At 37.8% G+C, this 27,261-nt stretch overlaps 1 long non-coding RNA gene across 1 annotated transcript in view; it reads right to left on the reverse strand.

Annotated features, from left to right (window-relative positions):
- The window catches only part of LOC110131090 (uncharacterized), a 211,471-nt gene that overhangs the window by 8,698 nt on the left and 175,512 nt on the right, over positions 1–27,261 (reverse strand). The window contains exon 7 of the long non-coding RNA XR_011490632.1: positions 3,099–3,207. This is a non-coding gene — a long non-coding RNA (uncharacterized lncRNA). The remainder of the gene's footprint in view (positions 1–3,098; positions 3,208–27,261) is intronic.

Raw genomic sequence — 27,261 nt, forward strand, 5'->3', positions numbered from 1 at the left:
TCCAGAGACACTGTCCCTTGGGTCTCACCTTCCAGGCTTCAGAGGACCGGTTGTGATCTCATAACCAAGTGGAAAACCTCGGTGCCTCTGACAGAGGAAAGCCCAAGTCTATCACCCAGGAGACTGTTCAGTGGAGCAGAACAGCTTTCCAGGAAGACATGATAGGTTTTATGTTTCTAAAGAACGTTATTCTGGCAAAAATAATACCACCTAATATTTATTTTTATCTCCAATTTCTGTACCTCTTGACTTTCAGTCATGGTTTTATGGAATACCTTTAGGGTGTGTAATCGCACGCTGGACTGGGGATGCATGAGACCCCGGTCCATAAGGAATACTACTTAGTAGATGAGAAAAACATCATGAACAGAAACATAAAGACAAAAGCATAGAAGTCATTTTTCTAACAGCTGAAGAAAAGAGATGGCCAATATCCAAAAAAGCTTTGGTGAAGTAGGAGAATCATCAACTGAGACTTAATGGAGGGGATCGCGCGACAGGCTGAGCAGGGAAAGGAAAACTGGTAGAGACTTCTGTTGTTCTGCAAGATATATTTCCCATTTTTTGCTTAAGTACATGACCCTCAGGGTTTTGCTAGGTATGTGGTCATCTGTAATAAAAAACTACATTTCCCAGACTCCATTGCAGCTAAGTGTGGCCCTTTGGTCAAAGCAACATAAATATGAGACCATTGAGTGTAATTTCTTGGAAATATCCTTAGCAGGAAGGGCCACCTTTTCTTCAGCCTTTCCTACTTCTTGCTGGCTGGAACACTGACAAGAGGGGAAGAGCACAAAGAGCATATTTCAAGAGCCTTCTTGAAATATGAGGTGGAAGCTTGAACTAGAATGCTGAGGGTAATGGAACGGCAAGACAAAGGAGTCTTGGTTTCTAACACCACACATGCCATCCTGCTCACCATAAGTGCTTACTACCTGATTTCATTTCCATAATTGAGAAATGAACACCTGTTCTACTAAAACCCTGCCTTGGGGTTTTTCTACAAAATAAAAAAGTATCTTTGCATAACAGATATATAACATAATGGCAAAATCAAATACTTAATAGGAAATCAAAACTATGGTTACCAGAATATCTTTCCAAAAAATAGTGACCTCGTAATACAGTCAGCAGTGTGCTATTCCCCAGTGCCATTCAGGCAGATTTCCAATTGAAGAGCAAGGCAATAGGGAAATATTCAAGCCCAACTCTAAATGAGCCTATCATTGAAGAGATTTATTTTCAAGAAGAGATCTTAGGGTCAAAAAAAGAAAAATAAGGATCGTTTGCATTGAAATAGCTCCAGCCAATTCCTACCAAATCAGGCTGAAAATAAGTACAATTCAAAGTTGAAGTGAAATTAAGTATTACTTCTGACCAATCTCTCTTAGCCTTTAAAGATGGCTGTAATTGAGTTGTAGAATAGCCAGAAAACATCTTACATGGCGCACCATTTCTTGAATATCAGTCTGCACAATAATTAAATTACAGTACTTTTAACAAAACCTAATTTCCTGAAAATTTAACTTGTTCTTTTTTTTTCCGCAACTGACAAAACCCAAAATAAACATGACAAGTTGAACATTACTTAGCAATTTGAACAAAGATCAGTATTTATTTCAAACACAGTTAATTTGCAGAAATCTGTTACCATTATCAAGCCATTGATAGGATCCACCCATCAAATAATTCTAGAAAGTGAAAAATAAGATATTCCTTAATCCTTTCATTCTTTTTGATTTTTTGCTTTTGAAGTAGTATTAGTTTATTAGACTGAATTTTAACTTCATAGACAGTATCATACTTTTCCACTTTAATTTACCTGTATTTTTCTACAAAGAATTTTACAGGCAGCTAGAAAATTTCACTCTAGTACTTTATGTTATGGTTTTTGTATTAAGGAAAGATATTTCAGTGGTTCACATTTTGGAGACCTTTCAGGTCGGAGGCCAGTGGTGGCTTTTCATGCAAACCACAGAACAGAATGGAGGTGCTCATGGTCCTCACACTTCCTCCCATGGGCAGTAACTCTGGTGGGCCACACTGACTCTGGTAGGACTGGGACAGTGGCAATTATCACTCAGTGCCATAGAATCAATAAAGTCATATCAGATTCCTTACGACCCCATGGACTGTAGCCCTCCAGGCTCCTCTATCCATGGAATTATCCAGGCAAGATTGGCTGGAGTGGGCAGCCAATCCTTTCTCCAGGGGCTCTTTCTGATCCAGGGATAGAACCCAGGTCTCCTGCATTGCAGGTGGATTCTTAACCATGTGAGTCACCAGGATCAATAAAAGGAGATGGTGAAAACAGATCTACAAGATAAACCCTACTATAGGTACATAATTCAAATATTCCCCTCTTAATATGAAGATTAAAATCTGTTTTAATCTTAATGAAAATCTGTTGATCTTAACATTGTTTTAAAAGGTGACAAGGCAAAATAATAAACCAAATAGACAAATAGAGGCCCCTAAGAAGCTCAACTGCAAGGAGATCCAACCAGTCCATCCTGAAGGAGATCAGTCCTGGGTGTTCATTGGAAGGACTGATGCTGAAGCTGAAACTCCAATACTTTGGCCACCTCATGCGAAGAGTTGACTCATTGGAAAAGACCCTGATGCTGGGAGGGATTGGGGGCAGGAGGAGAAGGGGACGACAGAAGATGAGATGGCTGGATGGCATCACCGACTTGATGGGCATGGGTTTGAGTAAACTCTGGGAGTTTGTGATGGACAGGGAGGCCTGGCGTGCTGCGATTTATGGGGTCGCAAAGAGTCAGACACGACTGAGTGACTGAACTGAACTGAACTGAAGAAGCTCAAATATTTATATATTTTATATATCTATTTACATAACACATAACCAAGCCACTATTTGGAAAACAGCATCTCTGTTTTTTCAACAGCTCAACTTGCTCAAATCACTCTTAAGGATTATCAGTAATGATTTGATCAAGAAATCCACCAGAAGTTTTCAATCCTTGTTTAACATGAACTCTCTGCAGCCTCTGAGAATGATGGTTTATCCCTACTTCCAGAAAAATCTCTTCTCTCTTGGCTTCTGTAGAACTATTCTATCTTGGTTTACTTCTTACCTCTCTGAGCAATCCTTCTGTCTGCACTGCTGGCAGCCTCTGAAGTGTTACGGTTCCCTGGGGTCTTGATCATAGCATTGTCTTGTCCCGTAGTTTAAGCACTACTCATCTGCTAAAAGAATTCCAATGCTTGACATTATCAGTCTCAGAACACACTTCCAAGGTTCGTTGTATCTGTTGTATTCTGGATTTTTTTTCACTTGAACACCCCAAAGAAACCAAATCCATTCCAAGCCAGACTTATTTCCTGAATCTCTTCCCTCCCCCACCCCATCTTCATCCAGCCACAAATCCTGCTTATTCTACAGGCTATGCATCATTTATTTTTCTCTCCAGCGTCACTGATTCTTATTCAGCAGTCAGCTGGACCATTACAAAAATTATAGGAGGAAACAAACAAAAATCTTCTAAATGGCCCTCCCGCTTTTAATTTCATATCATTTCCATTATACAACAGCTTATGTGAGCCTCCAAAAGTATCTAATGTGGTCATTTTCTTATTTGAAACCTTACAGTGACTTTCCTTCACCTGTAGGTAAACATCCATAGTTTTGAGGGTACCAGATGCCATTCATACTCTGAGCACCTTCATTTCAGCCATCCACTTCTTCACACACTCAACCATGGTTCAGTCACCTTAAACTCTTATGTTCACTACATGCACTACAATCTCTTTCCTCTGTGACTTTGTACATGCTGGTATCACCGACTGGAAAATTCTTCCCTTCTTTTTCTACTAGGAAAATCCCTCTTTTAAGAAACTCCCCTTTCTTCTATGTCTATGTCATATAGACTCTTCTCCTATGCAGTATTAGATATTCCCTTTCTTGAGTCCCTTTGCTTTTTGTATGTTTTCATCGCAACCATTTACACAATGATTTGGAAGCACTTCTTTCCATGTATATTTTTGCTTTATGAGGAAAGGAACCATGTCTTATTCACTTTTCTGTGACTAACACCAGGCACAGTGCCTGGTGGTCAAAAGATGTTTGTTTTATTAATATTAAACAGAGAAGCGGGTACACAGATAAAACACATATGGTCCTGGATTTCAAGGAAATATGTTAAAGATCTAAAGATGTATCATGGAAAAAAATGTAAAGTAGGTTTGCTTTTATCCTACCAGAGAGTAGAACTAGTAAAATTTACAAAGAAGCAAATTTTTATTTAATAAAAGAAAGTACTCTGTAATTTGTGGAGTTCTCCAACAACCAAACAGGAAGTCCAAGGGTTAGTGAGTTTCCCATCTCTATAGTCAAACTGAAACGAAATGGTCTAGTCAACCAGAAGGAGGGCTGGATTCAATACTTGTAATGAATGAGGGTTTAGGCCTCTATAAATCTGATGTCACTCTGTGAAAAAAGACATGCTTTAATGATTCTGAAACAACTTTTTGAGTAAATAAGATTATCTGATATTACTCCCATGATTCAGTATTTTAATATATTAAATTTAAATTAAGTTCAGAGTGTTTGTAATGAGTTCACTGAAATTTTATAATTCCACAATATTCTGGGAACTGCACAACTAGAGACATCGTATTAGAGTTATCTGGGGGAAAAGCAATAAATATTGACTTAGGAAACATGGACATAGGAGTCAGAAACATGGAGGTCAAACAGCACCTTTGTTACCAATGAAGATGAAAAGTTGTTTACTGATAAGCCCCATTCCTCTGCAGGCCTAACAAATAACCCTGCATTAAAAGTACTCAAGCCCCACCCCCCAAAAGATGCGCGCTCCCCTGCAGTGCTCCCAGAAGGTAAAATGCAGAGCAGCAGAAACCTCATGAGGACCCAGAAAGCAGCCAGCCCTGCCCTGTTCCTTCCCCATTTTCAACCATCTGTGGAGGGGAGTGAGTGAAGGAGTGGGGAGAAGCTAGAAATGCTTCTTTTACAAATTCTTCTGGAGAACTGAGGGGAATGCTCCTCCTCTCTATGAAGAGGAAATGAAGAACAGGAAAGAAGAGTCTTATATATGCTTAAGAGCAACACCTTCTTTCCAGTGCCTCTTATTCTACGATGGGCTTTACAGATGAGAAAACAGTCTTGCTTCATTGATACTTTAAAAAAATCAAAAGTCGGCAGCTATACTAAAGACTAACCTCTTTCTTAATTCTTTCTGAATTTTAATAACATATTTTACTTAACCCAATATGTGAAATTACATTAATTTCATAGTGTAATCAACGCAAAATTAATTATTGAGATATTCTACATTTTTAATCATTCTTAATCTTCAAAGTTAGGTGTGTGCGTTTATACTTAAAGCACATTTCAGTTTGCATTAGCAACATTGTATTTGTCAATAGCTACCTGTGACTAGTAAGTATCATAGTGGACAGCACAGATAAATGGTTAAACTTTTGATATAAATTTGTCCCTGTTGATAGCATATATCTTGTTTTTTTCATCCAACCTGACAATCTCTGCTTTGTCATTAGTGTATTTACATACAATGTGATTATAATATAATTAGATTAAGCCCATCATCATACAATTTTTTAACTTTTTATTTTATATTAGGGTATAGACAATTAAACAATGTCGTGATATTTTCAGGTGAACAGCCATATATACATGTATCATTCTCCCTCAAACTCTACCATCCAGGCTGCCACATAACATCGGGCAGAGTTTCAGGTGCTATGCAGTAAGTCCTTGTTGGTTATCCATTTTAAATGCAGCAGTATGTACATGTCCATCCCCACTCCCTAACTATCCCTTCCCCTGTCCTTCCACCCAGCAACCATAAGTTCGTTCTCTAAGTCTGTGAGTCTCTTTCTGTTTTATAAATATGTTCATTTGTGTCATTTCTTTTTAGATTCCACGTCTAAACGATGCCATATTTCTCCCTCTCTGTCTGACTTACTTCACTCAGTATGACAATCTCTAGTCTATCCATGTTGCTGCAGATGGTGTTATTTCATTCTTTTTAATGGCTGAGTAATATTCCACCACATGTATGTACCACATCTTCTTTGTCCATTCTTCTGTTAATGGACGTTTACCAACCTCTCTCTTTAGAATGACTTGTTTTACTGTTTACTCATGCACCCATAGAGTCAATGAACATTATTAAAAGCCTACTGTACCCCTGCTGCTTTTGTGCTAGTGATCAAAGACAAATAAGCCTCTGTGTCCTTGAAGAAGAAAGTCTAGCTGGAAGAAATGTCCTATTAATAATGTGATACATTGGGTAATAGAGGCAGGAAAATTATACTATGAACCCAAAGGTGAAAGAGCAATTAATTACTAGAAAAAAGGAAAAGGAACATGGTAATGAAAGTGGCAAAGATGAGGGGGAGTCCTGATGCAGGCTCTGAAAGGTGATTGGGAGTTCACCAGGAGAAAGTGAACGGGGACAAACACACCCCTTGGAAAGAATGTCCCTGGGCAAAGGTATAAACATCTCTATATGAAGAGCTTCAGAAAGCATGAAACTAAAAGGAAAACACGGCAGAACGTTTGATATATGTGAAATATTTTCACATTTAACTTAAAGTTTATTAAAGCAAGGAAACTTTTGCATAGTTTAATATGCTTACAAGGACCTAGACATGAGGCATTTTGAACTAGTTAATAATAACCAAATGACTTAGGGAATTATTCATTAATCATTAACAAATACCCCCTGGATCCCTCATCTTTGGTTGATTTCCAACAGTTATATCTCAGCAGCCTTGGCACTTGATATTTGAATTTAAGCATTTATGCCCATAATATAAAAACCAAAAATATTTTGCTTCTGGGTCATTAAAATTTTTAGAATAATAAGCCGTTCCCTCCCAGCCTCTCTCTTTGGTAGAACGCCATCCAGGAATGTGTTCTCTATCGGAATTCACGAGGGAAATAAAGCAGTGCTCTTATTAAGGAAATCCATTTCCTCCAAAAGGATAAAGTATGACAAGGACTGTTTTTCCAACTTAATGTAAATTTCATAACATCAGCAGTGGGCCATGCAAACTGCCAAATGGAAAGGCTCTTGCACACATGCTGCCCGCAGAAAATAAGGGCTCAGAAAGGACAGCGGTTCCGGGTACCTCAGAGAGGAACACCTTCCCCCAGTTCTCTAAGATCCAAACCGGTGAATCTACTCCTATCATTTGAAGGCTTAGTCCTTACTAGATACTTTTGTTCAGGACAACTAAAATGATGAGAACTTTGGTTTTTGTTTTTGTTTTTTTTTCTTTCCTTTCTGTCTTTTTCTCCTAACAGATACAATACCAGTGATTGAAAAGCCTGGCCTGCAAATCTGACAGTTCAACTTATCTAGGTCTATCTCTAAGTACAAGGTCGACATTATCTCAGCCTGCATCCTGTGTAATTATAGCATTTGGCTGGCATTGCTGAACAGGGGCTGAAATCCATCAGGTTCTAGTTAATCTGCCTTGAGTAACCACAGCTGGTTGGCCGGAAGAAAATGATTATGAAATAGAGTTGTTGTGTCTTAATAATAAAGATTACTGATATGCAGGAAAGATGGATCTAAGGTTAACCTTTTCCTCTATAGGAAGGCTCTGTATAATGTGAAGCAAACAAATTTTTCTGTAGTCTTCTCGATTACATATTTGGTGTCTCCTCCTTTCTTTTCACCCTTACCCTTACCTAATTTCCCACCAGTCCTAAATTTTTATTACTCTTCAGTGAAACACGTATATTAACTTTTTGGATGCTTTCCAAACAGACCACACTAGAAATTTAATGGACATGAGATCAGCTTCCTTCTTTTTAATTAGTCTTCAAACTTAATCTTGTCTTGTTTTATTAAGAATCAGTTTATCTTGCTAAAGGCTATGTGCTATTCACACTACAGACAGGATAACAATGAACCTACATGGTGATATTAGGTAGTATGTCTAGTGCTGTGTGGTACAAGGCAAACCATGTATATATATACAACACATGCAACAGACTTATAGATGGGGGAAAACTCCCCATCACTATTTGCACAATATAAACAACTCAAACATACTCCCAATCCAATAATCTTGACCTCTTTCAACAATAAAAGATGAGCATAAAATGATTTATCTTGCAACTGTGGAAAACCTCATGCAGTAGTATGGTGGTTAAGAGCATAGATTTCAGAGTCCATACCCAGCTCTGCCACTCACCAGCTGTGTGACCTTGGGCAAATTACTTAACCTCTCTGTGCCTAACCTTCTCAAATTTAAAATGGAGACATAATAATAATAGCTGTCTCATGTGGTTATCATCAGAATTAAATGAGTTAACGTATCTAAAGTACTTAGTACAGTGCCTGGCATTTCATAGGTATGGTAAGAGTTCACTGTTGATAAAATTAAAACAGCTAAAGAAGCAAGACTGGCTGCACCATGGTCCTACTGGATAGTAAGTAGGACTTGCAAAATCTTTTGCTCTAAATTCCTGTGTTTGATATTTGACTTCAGGCTATTAACATTCAACTGGAGGCTCATAAATAAGATGAACTGTGGTTAAACCCATCATGTTAATGTGTCTATTCATAAGAAAATAAGAATGCACATAAAAATGGTATGCCTCAGACTTCACTTGGCGGGCTAGAGTGAGAGCAAAAGAGGACAAGGGAAGATGCTTTGCTCTAAGCTGATAAAGCCGGGACGTGGTGGCTCCCAGGTTCTTCCTTATTCCACTGCTCTCACTGCCCTTAGAGTGCATGACTGGGATGACTGTGGAAGTCCCTCAAAGGAACTCAGTTTCTGGATTTCCAAGTCTGCCTTCCCACCATGGGCATTCATGCCTTGGCTCTTGCACATTCTTCTTTCTTTGTAATCACATCTCCAGTGTAAATGCATCCAACAGTGATCCTTAATTACATCCTCTTAATTGCATACCTATTGCAGATTCATGCCAAGCCCCCTTTGTCAACATTTAAGTCAATTGGTTAATACTAAAATGCATAGAGACATAAGAAAATCATCCATGGGGGTTTGGGGGTGAAAAGATAAGCTGAGGAATATGTCTTTTTAATAATTCCTTTTCATTTTTTGTGTGCTTTTAAATTTTGGAAATTGCTTTTTAAAAAAAATGTTGGATGCACTGGGTCTTTGTGGCTGTGCGCAAGCACTCTCTAGTTGCAGCAAGCGGGGCTTGGTTGTGGTGCACAGGCTTCTCATTGCAGCGGCTTTTCTTGACGCAGAGCACAGGCTCTAGGCGTGTGAGCTCAGTAGTTGGAGCACACAGGCTTAGCTGTTCTGCAGCATGTGGGATCTTCATAGATCGGGGAGCGAACCCATGTCCCCAGCATTAACAGGCAGAGTCCCATCCACTGTACCACCAGGCAAGTCCTGGAAATTGTTTTTTAATCAACTTACAGTAGCTCTTTTTCATTCTTATTATTCTTATCTGACTTTCTAAAGATAACAAAGGAAAAAATGGCAGGACAGACTCTTGATATCTATTGTGTATTTGTTTATAAGATTTCAAGACATCATACTCACATTTATGTATTTCCGCTGATCTTACAGTATGTTCATTTATTTTAACTGAAGATAATATATAAAAGTCAAAACATGTCAAAACACATAATCTTCCTTATATACCAAAAAAGTAAACAATTCATTAGCGAGTCACCATGATTTTATAATCTACAATGAATTTCTGTCTAAGTACCTATTTCTCACCATAGTAAATCGGCATGGTTCTTATTAATGTCAAAGAAACTTAAGTGTCCTAATAGAAAGATCATGTGAGAATAAATGTGTTTTTAAAAAGTAACAACCACTACCAGTTGAAAGAAAAGAAAATTTTTTTTGCTGAAGTTTGTTATTGGAGGTAGGGTTGGGGAGGAATGCTGTGTTTCCAGTTGCTATGAAGAGATTTTTTCAGGCATCATCTTTTCAAATGGAGCTTAAAATGGGTGGATTTCAAGATTGTCTTTTGCTCACAAATCATGTCTCTAAAGCTAAGGAAGAGAATACATGAAATTAAATCACTTGGTAAAATATTAAAAAGTCAAACTATTTTAAACATATCATTATGAAAATAGATTTTCATAAGATCCTTGCTTTCTGTTTTTTTTTTTTTTAAGCAGTAGTCTTTTCATTTCTTTAATAATATTCAGTGCTGCTTGTGTTTCCATTTCTATACTGAGCTTCCTAACATCTGTTTTCCATTTTTCTTTAATTTCCACCCATGACCTTTGGCCTATTCTCTGTGCTTGGAGAAAAACAGGAATTAAAGTTGACATTATCTCTGTGCCTTCTCCAAACTGCATAAATTCAAATTTTTAGCCTGCCTTATTTCTCAGCACAGGCTTTCTAACCACAGAATCAACTTTTCTATTGTTTAGGAGGAAGTTTCATAATGTTCAAAACTGGGATCTGCAGCCTGGAGTCTGGGTTTCTGGGGTGCTGCCTGAGCTTTCAGAGCACCAGAGTATTTGTTCTAGATCTGTAGCCACTGTGAAAACTGCTCTGGTCTAGTTCTAGTGTTCTAGAAAATCCCTAAAGCATGACACATGTGAGGTTCTTTTTTATAATTACAGCATTTTGTTTCTCATATGACACTGAAAAATGTGATACTGCCATAGTATGAAAATAATATCATATTTTCTGAAAAAACATATTGTCTGAAAAAAACAGTAGGTAAATGAGGAGGTTTTTGTATTTGAAAGCTTCTGAGACATTTAGATTTCTCATATTCAGAACTGGCCAAGATCATGGTGCACAATCTTGAAGAGTTTCTTTGATTTTTTTACAATAAATACGCTCGATAGGAAGGGGTTGGAAAGAACGCACCACTCTCTCAAGGCAGTTTGTCAAGTAAAGTGTGCGGTTCCAAGATTCTCAGCAACCCCTCCAAGGAAACCATGCCACCCACCCCGCCACCCAGGGTGTGTTGTTTGTGTAAATATTATGCAGGCAGAGAAGTAGTTTAAGAACCTTTGACCTTCAGTTTCCAATTTGGTAAAGACAATCCTACAGGGGATTTATACAAAGTCTAAAAGAGCAGAATTTCCTGAGAGGCAGAAGCCACAAATAATTAGATCAATAATTACTACTTAAAACTCACTGCAGAGAGACTGCTATGTTATCACCAAGACAGTAGACTTCAGGCTGCCTCCCATGATCCCGCTCACCCCAACCTTTCCTGGACCTGCAGGGGCACTTCCATAGAAGCAGAACTAACAAAAATCACAGCTTTTCTATTCCTTTTGGTATTAGCAACTAGTTACAAGTTCTCTTTAAAGGGTGAATGACTTCCTGTTTATCTGTACAAAATGCTTTTTCATACAGACTTTGCTACATATTTCAACATCAAACAATGCATTCTTACCCTGAAAGAAGTGCTACTTAAGAGACTAGAATACAAATTTTTATGGGAAGACAAAGATAAGCCTAAAATAAAAAGGTGAACCTATGATTTCCCTTATTTTTATAATTTAGGATCATTTGAATTAATTATTTACTTGTAATGTTGCTGGGGTCACTAGATCTTTTTCGCCAGATGCCATCTTATACAATTCTTTGAAGTTACACTTCTTATAAATCTATTAGTGCTTGTCTCTCCTTACAGAACAATAAGAAAGTAACGAAAGTGTTTTCCATGCTGTAGAGAAATCCATAAATAAGTCAGAAACCTTAACAAAGGCTAGCTATTTCTGTTCACCATCATGCTTCAAACGAGGAATTTATTTTTGGTCAAATCCATATTTTTTCTCTTGTGTGTCATAAGAGTGATTGTCAAAGTAATAAAAGAGGATCATTTCTTAACACCAGAAATATGAACTATAAGACATAAATTATTTTATCTGGCTAACCATTTGTACAAATCTTTCTTTACTTGTGATTAAATCCATTTTAGTATCCAGTACACATGACCCTTCACTCTTCCTTTCCAAGTTCCTTAGTTTCTTTTTGAATATGCTGTATTCTCCACTTCAAAGATTGTGTATCCGGTGTTTATTCCCACTTTCTTCTAGAACAGATTCGTCTTGGCATGGTGCAGGCATACTTTCAATGTTTGTTTCCTCTTCTTTCTTAAAATAAAGGTTCAAAAACAATTCCAAAAGAGCCAGTGATCTCTCAGTTCTCTGAACACCTAAAGCAATTTTTTTTTAAACCATCACCCAGTAGAAAATACTATTTTCTGGAGGCCCAATTTATTCACCTCCCCAGATGGGACCATTCTCACCTGCCCCTCAGCTTGCCTCTGCCCACTTTTCTTGCTTCCTCTTAGTTGAAAGCCTGGGCACTTGGCCCCAGCATCTCCTCGTCTTCCAGCAGTATGGTCACCTTTGCCCCCTGGACAGTTGGGACTAACAGTCCCCAACACCTAAGTCCTACCCAGCGGTGCTCACAGAGATTCTGGCTCACTTGGGGACTACAGAGAAGGGCTGGACAGCAGAAGCTGGACGTGTAGGGAATTCAAGAGACAGAAGGAGAGAGAGGGAGGGGAAAGATGAGGAGCTGACAAATTCTGTTATAGCTTCCTCGGAAACCCTTTCAGTGTACAGCATGCCATGTTGCTTCTCCAGAGACACCCTATGTGTGCAGGCTTTCCTTGTTAAGCTCCGACCAACATGGTAAAGTAACACTGGGATTTATTTACTTTCCCCCTTCTCTGACTCACGTCCGCCATTTTCCCCTCCTCCTCGCTTCCCCCCGGAATTATATTTCTCCAAGAAAACATTCACACGTTAAGCTTTACCACAGGCTCTCTTTTCTGGGGTAAATGGCTTAGATGCCATTTTTACCAGATTTGTTAAAGTTTAAATATCTCTGTATCCTTCACAGCACCTGGTATCATACAGAACACCTGGCTGATGCTAAATAATATTTATATTTAACATTTCTATTGGAAGATAAGCTAGTTTAAAAAAAGGGAAAGTAACACATTTCTAAACACGCAGTAGATACTTCCAAAAGAGGCTTGTCTTTTGTCTTTATTAAAAGTGTAAGTATTGGCATTAAAGCATTATCTATCAGGCAGTCCCCATCAGGTAACATTTAAAAGCCATGTTTGACCTATTTTCAGAATGACAGAAGTAATACTTTTAGTTTCAAAGCAGAAACATCCCCTTATATAACCTCCATTGTTAACTCAGGGTTGTTACTAAATTTTCCATGCCACTTCCTCCAAACTAGAAAAGAGGTTGAAGTAGAATTAAATGATTACAAGGCATTTGTGAATCTACATAAAGAGTCTTTTTATAGAACTTTTTTTTTTTAAGTGAGGGCTCAATCACCAACATCTGTCCTTATACATGATTCTTTCAGTCCATGCTACTTTTCATTCCCTGGATTTAACTTACTTTAGTTCTCCAAAAAAAAAAAAGAAAGAAAAACTATAGACAAAGTATTTTTCAGTTCCGTATCCAAATATTTTTATTCAAATATCTCTTTTATGTTTTTTTTTATTTTACTTTTTCAAAGATGAGAACTAAGATTCAGAAATTGCTCAAAGGCACACAGCATAGAGTGGCAATATTAGAACATAAGGAGCTTACATTCTGAAAGTTGCTTGTTTATCAGGCCAGATATCCCCTTTAAACACTTGGTGCTCCTTCAGAAGAAGTAAAGCTTCTGCAGGTGTGGTGCTAGCCAGCCCCTTCTTCTCCTTCTGGAGCCGGGGTCTCCAACCTCTGAGATCTAATCCCTCATGATCTGAGGTGGAGCTGATGTAATAATAATGGAAAGAAAGTGCATAATAAATGTAATGCACTTGAATAATCCCAAAATCATCCCCTTCCCCAGGTCAGTGGAAAAATTATCTTCCATAAAGCCAGTCCCTGATGTCAAAAAGATTGGGGCCCACTACTGTAGAGGACAGATTCTAGCTGTCTCTGCAATTAGGACACTCTCAGACACATGGATTTTAAAAATATCATGGGACCAATCAATATATGAAGAAGAAACCAGGGTCAAGAGTTATCTCCTCTGTAATTACAGCTTTCCCACAGTGCTGCCAGTGATAGTCAAAATAGAGGATGTTGCCTTATATGTGTGAGGTAAGCACCACTACAGAGACAGCACACTACAGAACTGATATTAATAATATCATGTAAAAGTTTACTAAAAACTTAGATGGAAATTCATCTCCATGTAACCCCACACAGGTCATGTCAGCAGTGATTCCAGCACATTCATGTTGAGGATTTTTCTACCAACTCACTCCCCTCACATACCTAGAAGACTAGAGAGCACACTTCAAGGGCATGAAGATTAGAAATTAGGGGGGAAAAAAACTTCTTAAAGAAGCCTTAAATGCCAGGAATAGATTTAATCTTTTAAATCAATTCAGTACAAGGTAAAGAGTTACTGAAGATATTTTTGGAACAGGAGAAAAATAATCTTGGAGCTTCACTCAGGAAAAGAGTTTGAAGTTGTAAGTATTAGGAAGAGAGGAGGAGTGATACATTTGTCCATACAGGGTGAACTGGAAGCCAGGACTAGGGTGCAAAAGCTCTATGAGTTGGTTTCTCTTTTTTTTTTCAATTCCATCTCCCCACATCTTCTCAAACTAAAGTGAGAGTAGGAAGCCATGCAAATGGCTGGCAACTGTCTTCACTGTTGCATGGTAGGAGCCAGACCTGCAGCCCCTTATGTTTACAATTGCTCTAGGCTAGATTGAGCTCTCTGACTATTTTTAAAATGAAAGAGCTAACTATAAATTCTAGATTGTAGAATCTCAAATTTGAGACCTAAAGCTAAGGCTCCCACAAACCAAAAATCCCTTAATCTAGTCTCTAATATTATAATGATGTAGAGATATTGTACTGTATTTGGTTAAGGGTGTTGCTTGTTTGGAGTGAGGATGGGCATTTGTGCATGCTGCATCACTGATTTTACCATGAGTTAAAAATCAATCTGTTCCTTCCTATTTCCCATATCATTTCATAATAAAAAATGCTAAATGACATTTTAAATTTTTTCAGGTTTAGTGTTATTGCTGCATATAATAGCCTTATAACAAATTGTCATCATCTTTTATAATTCTTAGTAGCAATAAAGTCTCCATTATGTTCTTCCCTGCTGCCTTAACCTTTGTCTATTTAATAAATGCTATACATCAAAGTATAACTAATGGGCCTTAAGACAATTTTAACACCTTCATGGACTAATTATTAAAGTGGCCTTTATTTAATTCTCTGAGGACTGAGCTCCAAGAAAATTACAACCCAGTGACAACATGAGCTGAAAACTCAATGTTAGGCTTTCATTGTAACAGACTAGCACATAGTGTCCACTTGGCTGATCATAGTAAATATGAATCACATTAGTATACTTATCCAGTTCAATTATCATAAAATTTGCTTAAAAATTGTTTTCTCCCTATAAAATTGACCCATTTAACTGAACTTTTCCAGCCCACAGAAAACAATTTTATTATAGTGGCCACTGATCAATTCTTTAAGAAAACTTCTAGTTAGGGAACTAACTTTTTGAAAATACTGACTTTTCTGATAGTTCCTATATAATCAAAGAGAGCCTAACAAACCATTTTCTGTATTGGAACGTAAAACCTTGTTAATATGTTTCTGTTATTTCAAAATGCTTTTTCACTCTTCAAATATAAATTAAGAAGAAGAAAAGAACTTCTAAATGAAAACAAGGACTCGATGAATTCAATTCAGCTAATACATTTAAGTCTTACCCGTCAGCAATGGACTGTTACTGACCAAGGATTCCTAATCAAGGAACCTCAGGTTCCTTAACACAGTCACATCTGCAAAATCCCTTTTGCTGTGTAAGACAGTATATTGGCAGCTTCTGGGTATTAGAGCACGAACATCTTTGGAGGCTATTCTGGCTACCACATCTGGTTTCTGTAACTGCACTACCAGTGGAGAGGGCCACAGTCAGTCAGGTGGCTTAGTGGTAAAGAATCCACCAGCCAATGCAGGAGACACAAGAGACACAGGTTTGATCCGTGGGTTGGGAAGATCCCCTGGAGTAGGAAATGGCAACCCACTCCAGTATTCTTTTCGGAAATCCCATGGACACAGGGAGACTGGAGGGCTACAGTCCGTGGGGTTGCAAAGAGTTGGACACAACTGAGTGAGCACACACGGGCATGTGAACACGACATAACCTAGGACTTGGGGAGGATGGCCTTCCATTTGCTTCCTCCCTCTTCCAAATGCGTCAGTTTCCTCAGTCCCTTTTCCTTTGCTATCCCTGTCCATTTGCAATTTATTTAAGAAACTTTGTGATTCAGTCTAACATTTGTTCTGTCTTTCTATTTCATGAGCTCTGGAATGATCTGTCTGAGAGTGAACTTGGAGGCTACCCCAGAATCAAGGTAACTCTCCAAACAACAGGATCTCAGTCTTGGTTGGTCCCCAGATGGAGCCTCTCAAACCTCACAACCTCGTATGAATGAATCATGATTAATCTCAAATGAGAAGATAAATAATTGGTCATTTATCTTTCCTGTAATAAAAGAAGTTTACCTAGGGAAGAGTAGAAGATCAAATCGATCAAAAAGTCTGAGAAAACTGAGCAAGAAGAAGGAGATATAGAAAGGAAAATAGTTTTAATTCAATAGAAACTAGAAACCACAAGAAGCATACTGCTTGGATTACCAGAAATGATAACTTTAATCTGAGTAGAAATTGAAGGTCAAAATGGGAAGTAATTTGTGGTAGACAAGAAACGCCAGCCTCAAAGCAGGAAGAATTTAAAACTAGAAAAATAACTATGATTTTTTTTTTTTTAAGTAGGGCAGGCCAAAAAACCTGACTTAGGCATATTCTTGGCCTGAAAGATGCAATAATGTTCTTTGTGTCCCAGATTTCTTAATTTTATTTTTTAAGCTGGAGTTTGTATCCATTTTAGGCATCTAGTATTTGTCTATTTACATTAGTGCAACAAACATTTACTTGGCCCCTGTTCTATACCAAGCATTTTTCTAGGTGCCTTAAGCCTGGCTTCTGGAAAACAAAAATGGAAACTAATGACTGTAGCATGTAACGTGTTACATGATCTGGCTCCTGCCAACCCTTCCAGCTTCTCACATCAGCCTTCCCCTTTCTCTGCCAAAAACGTTTCCTTCCTGCTGCTCAGCAAGCACCCGAGTTATTTCCACTCTCAAGGTCTTTGCTGCTGCTTCCCCAGAATGTTCTTTTCAGATTCTGTTCCATGTCGGCTACCCCCTGTGCTAGACAATTCAGAGGGTCTTCTCTGTCACCCTGTCGAAAGCAGCATTGCCAAGTCCCGTCCCAGCCATGCTCTACAGGATCACTTCTTCCAAAGCACCCATAACTGTCTACAATGACCTTATTTGTTTCCTTGGAATTATTCATTCAGTTCCCCTGTTTCTGTTTACTAGGATGCAAGCTCCATGAGACCAAGATTTTGCCTGTGTTCTCACCACTGTTAATCACCAGCGCCCAGCACTCAAGTGTTGTGCACATTTTAAATAAAACCCAAATGATTAAGAAGTAAGTAAATAGATAGATAAATGGGTTTAAAGAGAAATTAGATTATGTATTCTGGTAACATCATAGAATTTATAATTCTACTGAGGTGTGAGACACGTGCAAAGCCCCAGATTGTCACGTTTCTTGTTGAGTCCTGCCCCAAGGCCACAGAAGCAGAGCCCAGAACCAAAGTCACCTTCGAAGCTAACAGAGCCCTTTTGTAGCTGTTGCCAAAAGCCCCCTGATGATCACTAACAAGCTTCCTGACTCCAAATGAGGCAAAGATGCCCACTCCAGTAAAGACCCCATAGTGCCCCAACCAATCACCTAAGGCCAACCTTCCAGCAGGAATTTTCTTTTTCTTGAGGCTATAAAAATTGGCTCTGAACTCATGATAACTGTCAACTCTCCCTAGTCTGTCAGGAGATTGGCCCGCTGTACTCATCCTGTCTACTTTATCTCTGCTCTTTTTTCTTAATAAACTCACTCCCTTCTGAAATGCTCTGTCTGGAAATTCTTTTCCGACCGGAATTTGGACTGCCTTAACATTTCTGATTGGATTATAGTCACGGTTCCCAAACTGTGTGTCAAACCTGCCAGGAAACCTCAATTAACATTCAGAGGAACATTTCAGTGCTTGAGGAATTTATAGCAAAACATGTACTAGACATCATGAGAACTGCTAGGTCAAGGTACATCACACTTTCAATGTCAGATCACATTACATTTTTTGATGATGTCATATCTTTGTGAAGATGGGTTTTTTAATGGCTGTTGTGATAACAGGAAAATACATGCAAAAATCAGTGTGGAATAAGAAATGAAGCTGGTGGTATCCAGTTTGATTCAAGACTTGAGAAACTGTGCAGAGCCCAACAGATAAGTAATTCCAGTTATTAAAATTTAAACTCTATATGCATGTGTGCTCAATCGTGTCTGACTCTTTGCGACCCCATGGACTGTAGTCTGCCAGGCTCCTCTATCCATGGAATTTTCCAGGCAAGACTACTGGAGTGGGTTACCATTTCCTACTCCAGGGGATCTTCCTGACCCAGGAATGGAACCCTTGGCTCTGTGTCTCCTGCATTGGCAGGCAGACTCTTTACCACTACTGTCACCTGGGAATTCCAAATTCTCTAGTAATCCATATTTTAAAAAGAGGGAAAAGGACAGATTAAATTAAGTTTAATGGCACATTTTATTTAACCTAATATATCAAATATATTACCATTTCACATGCAATCGATCTAGAAATATTAAGGTAATATTTTATTTTAAATTCTTTTTTGCATCCTAGGTCAGCAATTCAGCAATTCAGACCAACCACACTTTCCATGCCCAGCAGTCACTAGTAGCCAATGCAGGTCTACATCCACAAAGTCTCAAGCAGAAGGTATGTTTCATTATAAAATTCTGCTATATTTTTTAATCTAAAGAAGAAAAAAATTTAACCAGGTTCTATGGCAAATAATTAATAATTGAACATGACTTAAAAAAGAAATTAAGAAGATAATTATTACAAAATAACAGTCTGTCAATGATTTCATATTTTCCATCTGATGTAATTCCATTCTTTTAATGAGATCATCTGTTTAAGGCATTTACACAGTACCTGGCATGATTCTGGATAAGTATGGAGTATTGTTATTTATACCAAGGAAGACATATCAGTTTAGCAATATCCTTTATATGACTAGGAAGAAAGAAAGCACAAGAGTACTCATTAATTACTTTTTAGACTCTCTGTGGTAAACACTGGCCAAATAATTACATCAGAAAATATTTGTAAGATGAAGGTGAGTAGTAAATTGAGCACTTCCTAAGTATTTAAAAACCTTTCAAGTTTCTCAGCCTTATTACATTACTCAATTCTGAGTGTCTCCAGCACCAGTCTATATCTTTACTTTTCTGATCAAAACTAATCAGTATTTCAACCAGGAATTTTCAGGAGTTCACTATTATCCATACATCCTTCATTTTTGTTCAGTTTGAGGGGGGAGTAATGTGCTGATACTGTTTTACTTCCATATTCTCTTTTAAGAAATCCCTTCCATTACCCCATCCATGTTTCTCCCCACTTAAGCAGGAATGTGGCAAATGTGACCGTTCTTAGCCTAGTTAAAGCAGAGTAAGCATTTGCTTCAAGCATGAATTAATGGTAACCTTTGTAAGGCTGTATTTAACCTCTGCAAAATCCTGCTAGTTTCTGAAATATTCCTTGTCCTGAAATCGATAAATCACTGAAATCCCCACTGGGAGGGAAACTTCCTGAGGTCTCAAAGGCCAAGCTAGAGTGGAACTAGTAAACATCAGGTTCTCACAGACATGCAATTAGAACATCTGTTTGTGTCTTCTATGCCTATTAAGATGTTTACTCTGTTAATTGTAGGCATAACATGGGTATCCATCCGTATTTTTGTTTTCGCTCCCACTACAGGAATTCAATAACAGAGTTTCTAACCCAGGCCAAGCTACCTTGCCAGTCAATTAGTAACTTGTCTTTTGAAAAAGAGTGTAAGAAATGCAGTTTGTCAGAAGCAAATGATGACTGATGAGAGATGATCATGAGGAAAACCTGCAAGTTGCACTATGGACAAATGTCTCAGCCATGTGAAAGTTCATCATTGGATTGATTATGTCAAAAGAGCCACCTCTGGGATCTGAGGATAGATTGCAAGCATCTCCAAGCATTTTAAATGCTTAAGTTCATTAGCCTTTCCAGCTGTGCTGTTAATTTTCCAGCTTGGGTTTTTCTGCATGAACGGGTAGTAATCTTCTGTAGTTTCCTCAATTTTAGAGTATTGGGAAAAATAGAGAAAGAATGTACCAAAATGCCTGAATTAGAGATTACTGAAAATTATTCATTACAACTCAGTAAATTAGCTACATTTAAAAATTTTACTAGATAAATATAATAACCATGAATTCATAAAATTAATCCACTTGAAAACTTTGAAATACTGATGAAATTTAGTAAAATATTTCCCAGATGATGTTCCAACAGTATCACACACCGAAATTTGGGGTTCAGCTCTCTCTCAATAATATTGCTATGTGCATAAAGTAGTTTAGCAGCATTTAATATAATCTTTACTTTGCATTTATCCAGTAAACTTAACTTGTTCCAATTCACAGAAACAATTATATAGTAGTAAGCATCTGTATATAAAATCTTGAAAGCATAATAGACATTTAATTTACATAAATTTCCCTCTGTCAAATAATTATCCAATATTCTAATAAGGAATAAAAATGTAGTATTAATTTCATCATCATTTCCATTCATTATTTCTGATAATTACAAATAATGACAATTGCCACAAATAATGACAGTACAGTAGAAGCAAGAAGACGATATTTAGCAACTAGCTTGCTCTGTGTCCAACACTGTCTCTGAAACATACCAGCTGGTTTAGGAGTATGTTTCTATGTCACCAGCCCTTTAACAGAGGAAATTAAAAAGAAGGTAATACTCACCTGAAATTGAATTTCAAGATGGGCTTCCCATCTACTATTTAGTTGAAATTTCTGAACTTCCTCAAAAGTAAGCACAACCACAGTAAAAACTCATTTGCTAAACAGCCTGCCTAAAACGATATTTTTCAAACATCTGGAAACACTCCTTTGCCTCCTTTCTAAAACCTTAAGAACTACACATTGCCGAAGCTTGATGAAGAAATTTTGTTTCAGTGACTGTGGAACAGATATTCTCTACATTGGAACTCTATCAACACAGGGCTTTTCCAGTTCAGAGAATGCCCTTGACTGTTTGTGGCGAAGAGATGGATTTTTAGAAGGTTAACTGAACACCCCCCACCAAATACACACCTATTTTAGCTCTAGAAATCCATGGCTGGTTCATTTCAATGTATGACAAAAACCACTGCAATGATGTAGAGTGGTTGGCCTCCAACTAATAAAAATAAATGGGAAAAAACAAAACAAAACAAAACAAAACAAAAAAAATAATAAAATAAATAGAAACCAATCTAATCATTAAACAGCCTCCATCCAGTTTCATAATCACTTTATCTGTTGTCACAAACTCAGGTATCCTCAACACAGTTAAGAGTCAAATTAATCCTTTGTCCATATTAGTATGTATGTATTCTGTTTCTAAGTTAAACCAAAATGGTGACCTTACTGGGATTAGAGTCATGCTAAAGTGATTACTTCCGTGGCGGCTCAGATAGTAAAGAATCTGCCTGCAATGCAGGAGACCCAGGTTTGACCTCTGGGTTGCGAAAATCCCCTGGAGAAGGGAATGGCAATCTGCTCCAGTATTCTTGCCTGAGAAATCTCATGGACAGAGGAGCCTGGTGGGCTACAGCCTGACTCAGACACCACTGGGCGACTTTCAGTGAAATGATTTCTACATTCCCCAGTTTTGCTATCTCAATCATGGATAGGGAAGAAAGAAAGCATACATTTGTATATATTGGTTTTGTTCATGTTATTTGTCTGTGTTTGTGCTTAGCATGTCCCACTCTTTGAGACTCCCATGGACTGTAGCCCACCAGGCTCCTCCTGTCCATGGGATTTCCCAGGCAAGAATACTGGAGTGGGTTGTCATTTCCTCCTCCAGGGGATCTTCCTGACCCAAGGATCAAACCCAGGCCTCCTATGTCTCTTGCATTGCAGGCAGATTCTTTACTCACTGAGCCATGGGGGACGCCCTCTCTTCACATTCATGTTATAGCAACAGGTAGTTATGAAAACAGAAAAAAGAATACTTAGAGCCTATGGATTTCCCTATAGCTCAGATGGTAAGGAATCTGCCTGCAATGCAGGAGACCTGGGTTCAATCCCTGGGCCAGGAAGATCCCCTGGAGAAGAAAATGGCAACCCACTCCAATATTCTAGCCTGGAAAATTCCATAGACAGAGGAGCCTGGCAGGCTACAGTCTATGGGGTCGCAGAGAGTTGGACACGACTAAGCAACTAACACACACGACATCAATACACATATTCTTAGCCACTATGCTATCCAGCTTCTTCATAATAAAAAAATTCAGCACTTACTTTAAATACCCACCAAGGAAATTTTTATTTGAACTATGACCAAAAGAAAATGGGATTTTTCTAAATAAGGGATTTATTACAAGAATGAGCCGCACACACACACAAATTCCACAAAGTTTCATGAGGTTCTTCAAAACCTGGCATGTGAATTTTAGAAACAAAAAAACTACGTTCCATGTTTATAACAAAATACATCTGAGACATAAATGAAACCTAGCAAGGTAGATTTTCATGCAAACCTACAGGTAAAGCAGTCAAGCTACAATACATCCCTTAGAGAACATAGCAGACTGTACAGCTGTGTAGCTGAACTATGCATTATATGGCCAAATCAATTTATCATGAAAATTGACCAGATTTCCTACAGGCTAATCCAGTTTGGTTTTGATAATTAAAATATAAGATAAAACGTGTCATAATTCACGTTGTTATAATCTAGACATATCCAAAACTCAGCAGATTTGAAATCATTCACTTATGTAATGATCACTACATCAAAGTTGAGTACCTTAAAAAAAAAAAAGGTTGAGTATCAAGGTAATAATTTAATAAATGATTCACAAAATTTCTGAAGCTTTCTCTAAGAGAGATGGGACTAAGTTCTATAAATTTGCCAAAGTTGACAACAACAACAAAAGATAGGGATGGGAATCAGTGGAGTCTTGTGTATTCTTTAAATCTTATACTCCTTACAAAACCAGCAGTTACATCAGATTTCTCTAATCACAGGATAGCAAAATGTCAGAATTGGAAAGGAAAAAAAATTATATCTAGTTAGGAACATAATTAAGAAAAACAATGCAGAGTTTTAAGGTTATTGTGTAAATCTGATGAGCACCCACAAAGAAAAGCTCAAATCGAATGCAACCTGGTAGGTCAAATCTTATCTTACAAATTCTCTGTACATTTTTAACCCCTCTAGCACCATTTGCACACTCGTTAGTAAAGCCGCATGGACATGGTGTTTTTGTAGCACTTCCCTTGTTGACCTTGCCACACAATAAAGTGTTTTAATTACTTTCCTGTCTCCTAAATGATACAATAAGTACCTTAAAGACAAAAATCTATATAGCCTATGTTCTTTCTATTGCTAACATCTAGTATACTGTTGTTGTTCTTTAAATATTTGCTGAATTATACAAAATTCAGCACAGTAACTTTTAAGCACAAAGGATATCTCTTTCACTCTGTTTCTGGTATTATACAGTTACACACCAAGGCAAAGTGATGATATGTGTGTGTGTGTGTGTATAAATTGTACATACATATTTATATGTAATGTGTATATATTCCTTCACAGGTGGTAAGGAATCTGCCTGCCAATACAGGAGACATAGGAAACAGGGGTTTGATCCCTGGGTCAGGAAGATCCCCTGGAGAAGTGAAACCCACTCCAATATCTGCCTGGAGAATCCCATGGAAAGAGAGTCTGAGGGACTGCAGGCCACAGGGTTGCAAAGAGTTGGACATGACTGAGCACACACACAATGAGGAGTATATATAATCTGTGTATAATGATACATAACTGCATTATGTTACATACACAAATTATATATATACAAATAAATATAAATATAAATATATATATATAATCTTGAACTGGTCTGTGAGTACACTATCAAGTTTTCATTCTTAAATTGTGTGGTTTAGAAAGGAGAAATTATTCAAAATTATTACATTCTATATTATATTATTACATATAATTATTATATTAAAATTATCCATAATTATTACATTATATTCAAAATTATAAATATTTTGGTATTGCATATATAGTCTATATTGCATATAGACTATAAAAGCTCAGGATTTAAATTCCTGAGGCAAAAATCAAATAAATAAAGAACTCCTTCACTATACCACAGCCCTTCCAGGGGTCCTTCTGAGGGGACAAGAGGCCCCCAAAGCATTCAAGAAGGCTTGGAAAGGAACTACATCTATACTTTTTATTTTTTTCCTTGGAAGGAAAGCTATGACAAACCTAGACAGCATATTAAAAAGCAGAGACATCACTTTGCCAACAAAGGTCCATGTAGTCAAAGCTATGGTTTTTCCAGTAGTCATGTGTGAATGTGACAGCTGGACCATAAAGAAGGATGAGTGCTGAAGAACTGATGCTTTCTAACTGTGATGCTGGAGAAGACTCTTGAGAGCCCCTTGGACAGCACGGAGACAAACCAGTCAATCCTAAAGGAAATCAATCCTGAATATTCATTGGAAGAACTCATGCTGAAGCTTCAATACTTTGACCACCTGATGTGACGAGCTGACTCATTGGTAAAGATCCTGATACTGGGAAAGATTAAGGGCAGGAGGAGAAGCGGGCAACAAAGGATGAGATGGTTGGATGGCATCATCGACTCAATGGACATGAGTTTGAGCAAATTCCAGGAGATTGTGGAGGACAGGGAAGCCTGGCATGCTGCAGTCCATGAGGTCCCAAAGAATCAGACATGACTTAGTGACTAAGCAACAATGACTCAATGACTTGGGGGAAACAAAGTGAATTTTAAAAAGTAGACTGGATAGAAAAGCAAGTATGTAGGTTCTCAATAAAAATAAAAACTGAGATATAGAGTCCAGTGAACTATAGACTGAATAAAATAATGAGGTGGAATCATGATGGCCAGCTCTTACATTTGCCTGATATTCTGAAGGATGTGGAATAGTATGCTTTAAGATTTAAGAATAACATAGCTAAAAGTAATCACTGTCTATGTTTTCTCACTAGGTTGTATTTTCTGGAATTCTATAGAGTAATCTGTATTTTTATAGTGTGTTGCTACTATGTCAGACGCTGTTTGATATAACTGATAGTGGGTGTCTGAAGGGAAAATCTTCCCAAATCACTTCCCTCCTCTTGTAGGGTAAATGTAACTTAGTTACAAGTATTTAACTACAAAGAATTATCCAGGTGACTGCATCATTTTTAGCAGTGCTATCTTTACCTTGATCCTCCTTCTTTTGTTTATACACTGCACTACCTCCTGTATGCGGACTCAGCAGTAAAGAATCCACCTGCAATGCAGGAGACGGGGGTCCAATCCCTGGGTGGGGAAGACGCCCTGGAGAAGGAAATGGCAACCCACTCCAGTATTCTTGCCTGTGAAATCCCAAAGACAGAGGTGCCTGGCGGGCTACAGTCCATGGGGTTGCGAAAGAGTTGGACATGACTTAGTGACTAAACAACAAGAAATACAGTATAACCAAGTTGAAGCATACTGTTCTACAACAGAAAGCCTTGGCCCTTAGGACTTCAGAGTATAGCACATTGCCCTCAACATTTAGCTCTCTGAATTCACTGACTCTAACAAGCCCAGGGCCATTTTCCTTTGGTCAATAGAGCAGGTCCCCTTCTATACATATTAGTTTCCTGTAGGAAAACAAAAAACAAGGAAAGACAACACTGACCCTTTCAGTAAACATTATAAATTGGAAAGAATATTAGAGATAAGCATATTGTGCTATGATCATTTATATGAGAATAAAATTTAACTTTCTTTTTCAATTATTCTCCATCTGCCCCCTATGAAACACAAATCTTTACTTGGTAGCATAAGGTCCCTTGTTGTTCTTTAGTCGCTAAGTCATTTCTGACTCTTTTGACACTCCATAGACTGTAGCCCACCAGGCTCCTCTGTCCATGGGATTTCCCAGGCAAGAATACTGGAGTGGGTTGCTATTTCCTTCTCCAAGGGATCCTCCCCACCCAAGGATAGTACTCATGTCTCCTTCATTGGCAGGTAGATTCTTTATCACCAAGCTACCTGGAAAGCCCAAGAGCACTTAATAACATTCAACAAACATGTTTATGGCTCCAAATCTCTTGAAAGAATACTTTATAACTTTTAGGACATGCTCACCCTCACACACACATCATATTTTAATATGTAAAAAAAAAAGACAACTTGCATTTTTAAACAATTTTAAACATAATTTTATCCAAATAAAAATAGCCACCAAGAGACTTTGTTTACAGTTGAAGTGGTATGCTTATTTAAATGATAAAACCAATAAAGAAAATGTCCAAGGCTTTGATTATAAGTTGTTTTTTATACATCACTGATCATTCTCAAGTTTAGTTTATACACCAGAAAGCCATACTAGACTGCTAATTTTTTGCCACAATGAAAAAAATGGCAGATCAAGATGACAAGTTTTATCAGTTCTTTATCTTTCTTGATTCTCCTCAGACTCCTTGGTATGATTTAAGTAGAGATGTTTTTACTGATTCATTTTTGTTTTACTTTGTTAGGGAAAAGATGGACTTATAAAATATGACTAACAGTGACTAAAATATTAATTATTTAAGTGATTACTGTGGCAATCACTTATTCCAATTTTCTGGAACATTGTTGATTACAAACATCTGTGTTATGGTTATCAGAAAGACAGGGCTAATGTTTTACAACATATATCCCAATATTGTATTTTGAACAAATGGTCATACAATCTCCCATTCCCCAGTAGTAGTATTAAAACTTTCTGTATCACATTTCCAAAACAACAAAGGTAACTTTTCCAATGAATGAGTAGTTTGTGCACATATGTTCTCAGGCCCTTTAAAAAGAGATTTTAAATAACTGGGAGTTTACTCTCAGGAGAGCAAACTCCCTGCAGTACTTTTGTGATCTGTTTCCTCTTCATGCCGAGCAGATTTGTGTTGTCAAGTGCTATGTGCTTGGCTTCCCATCAAGGAAAGCTCAGTTGCTGCAGACGGCAAGTGTGTGTAATTCATTTGCCCATGTAGACCTTGCAAGATAGGACTAAATCA

The sequence above is a fragment of the Odocoileus virginianus genome, chromosome 12 (genome assembly GCF_023699985.2).
Source record: "Odocoileus virginianus isolate 20LAN1187 ecotype Illinois chromosome 12, Ovbor_1.2, whole genome shotgun sequence".
Lineage (NCBI taxonomy): Eukaryota > Metazoa > Chordata > Mammalia > Artiodactyla > Cervidae > Odocoileus > Odocoileus virginianus.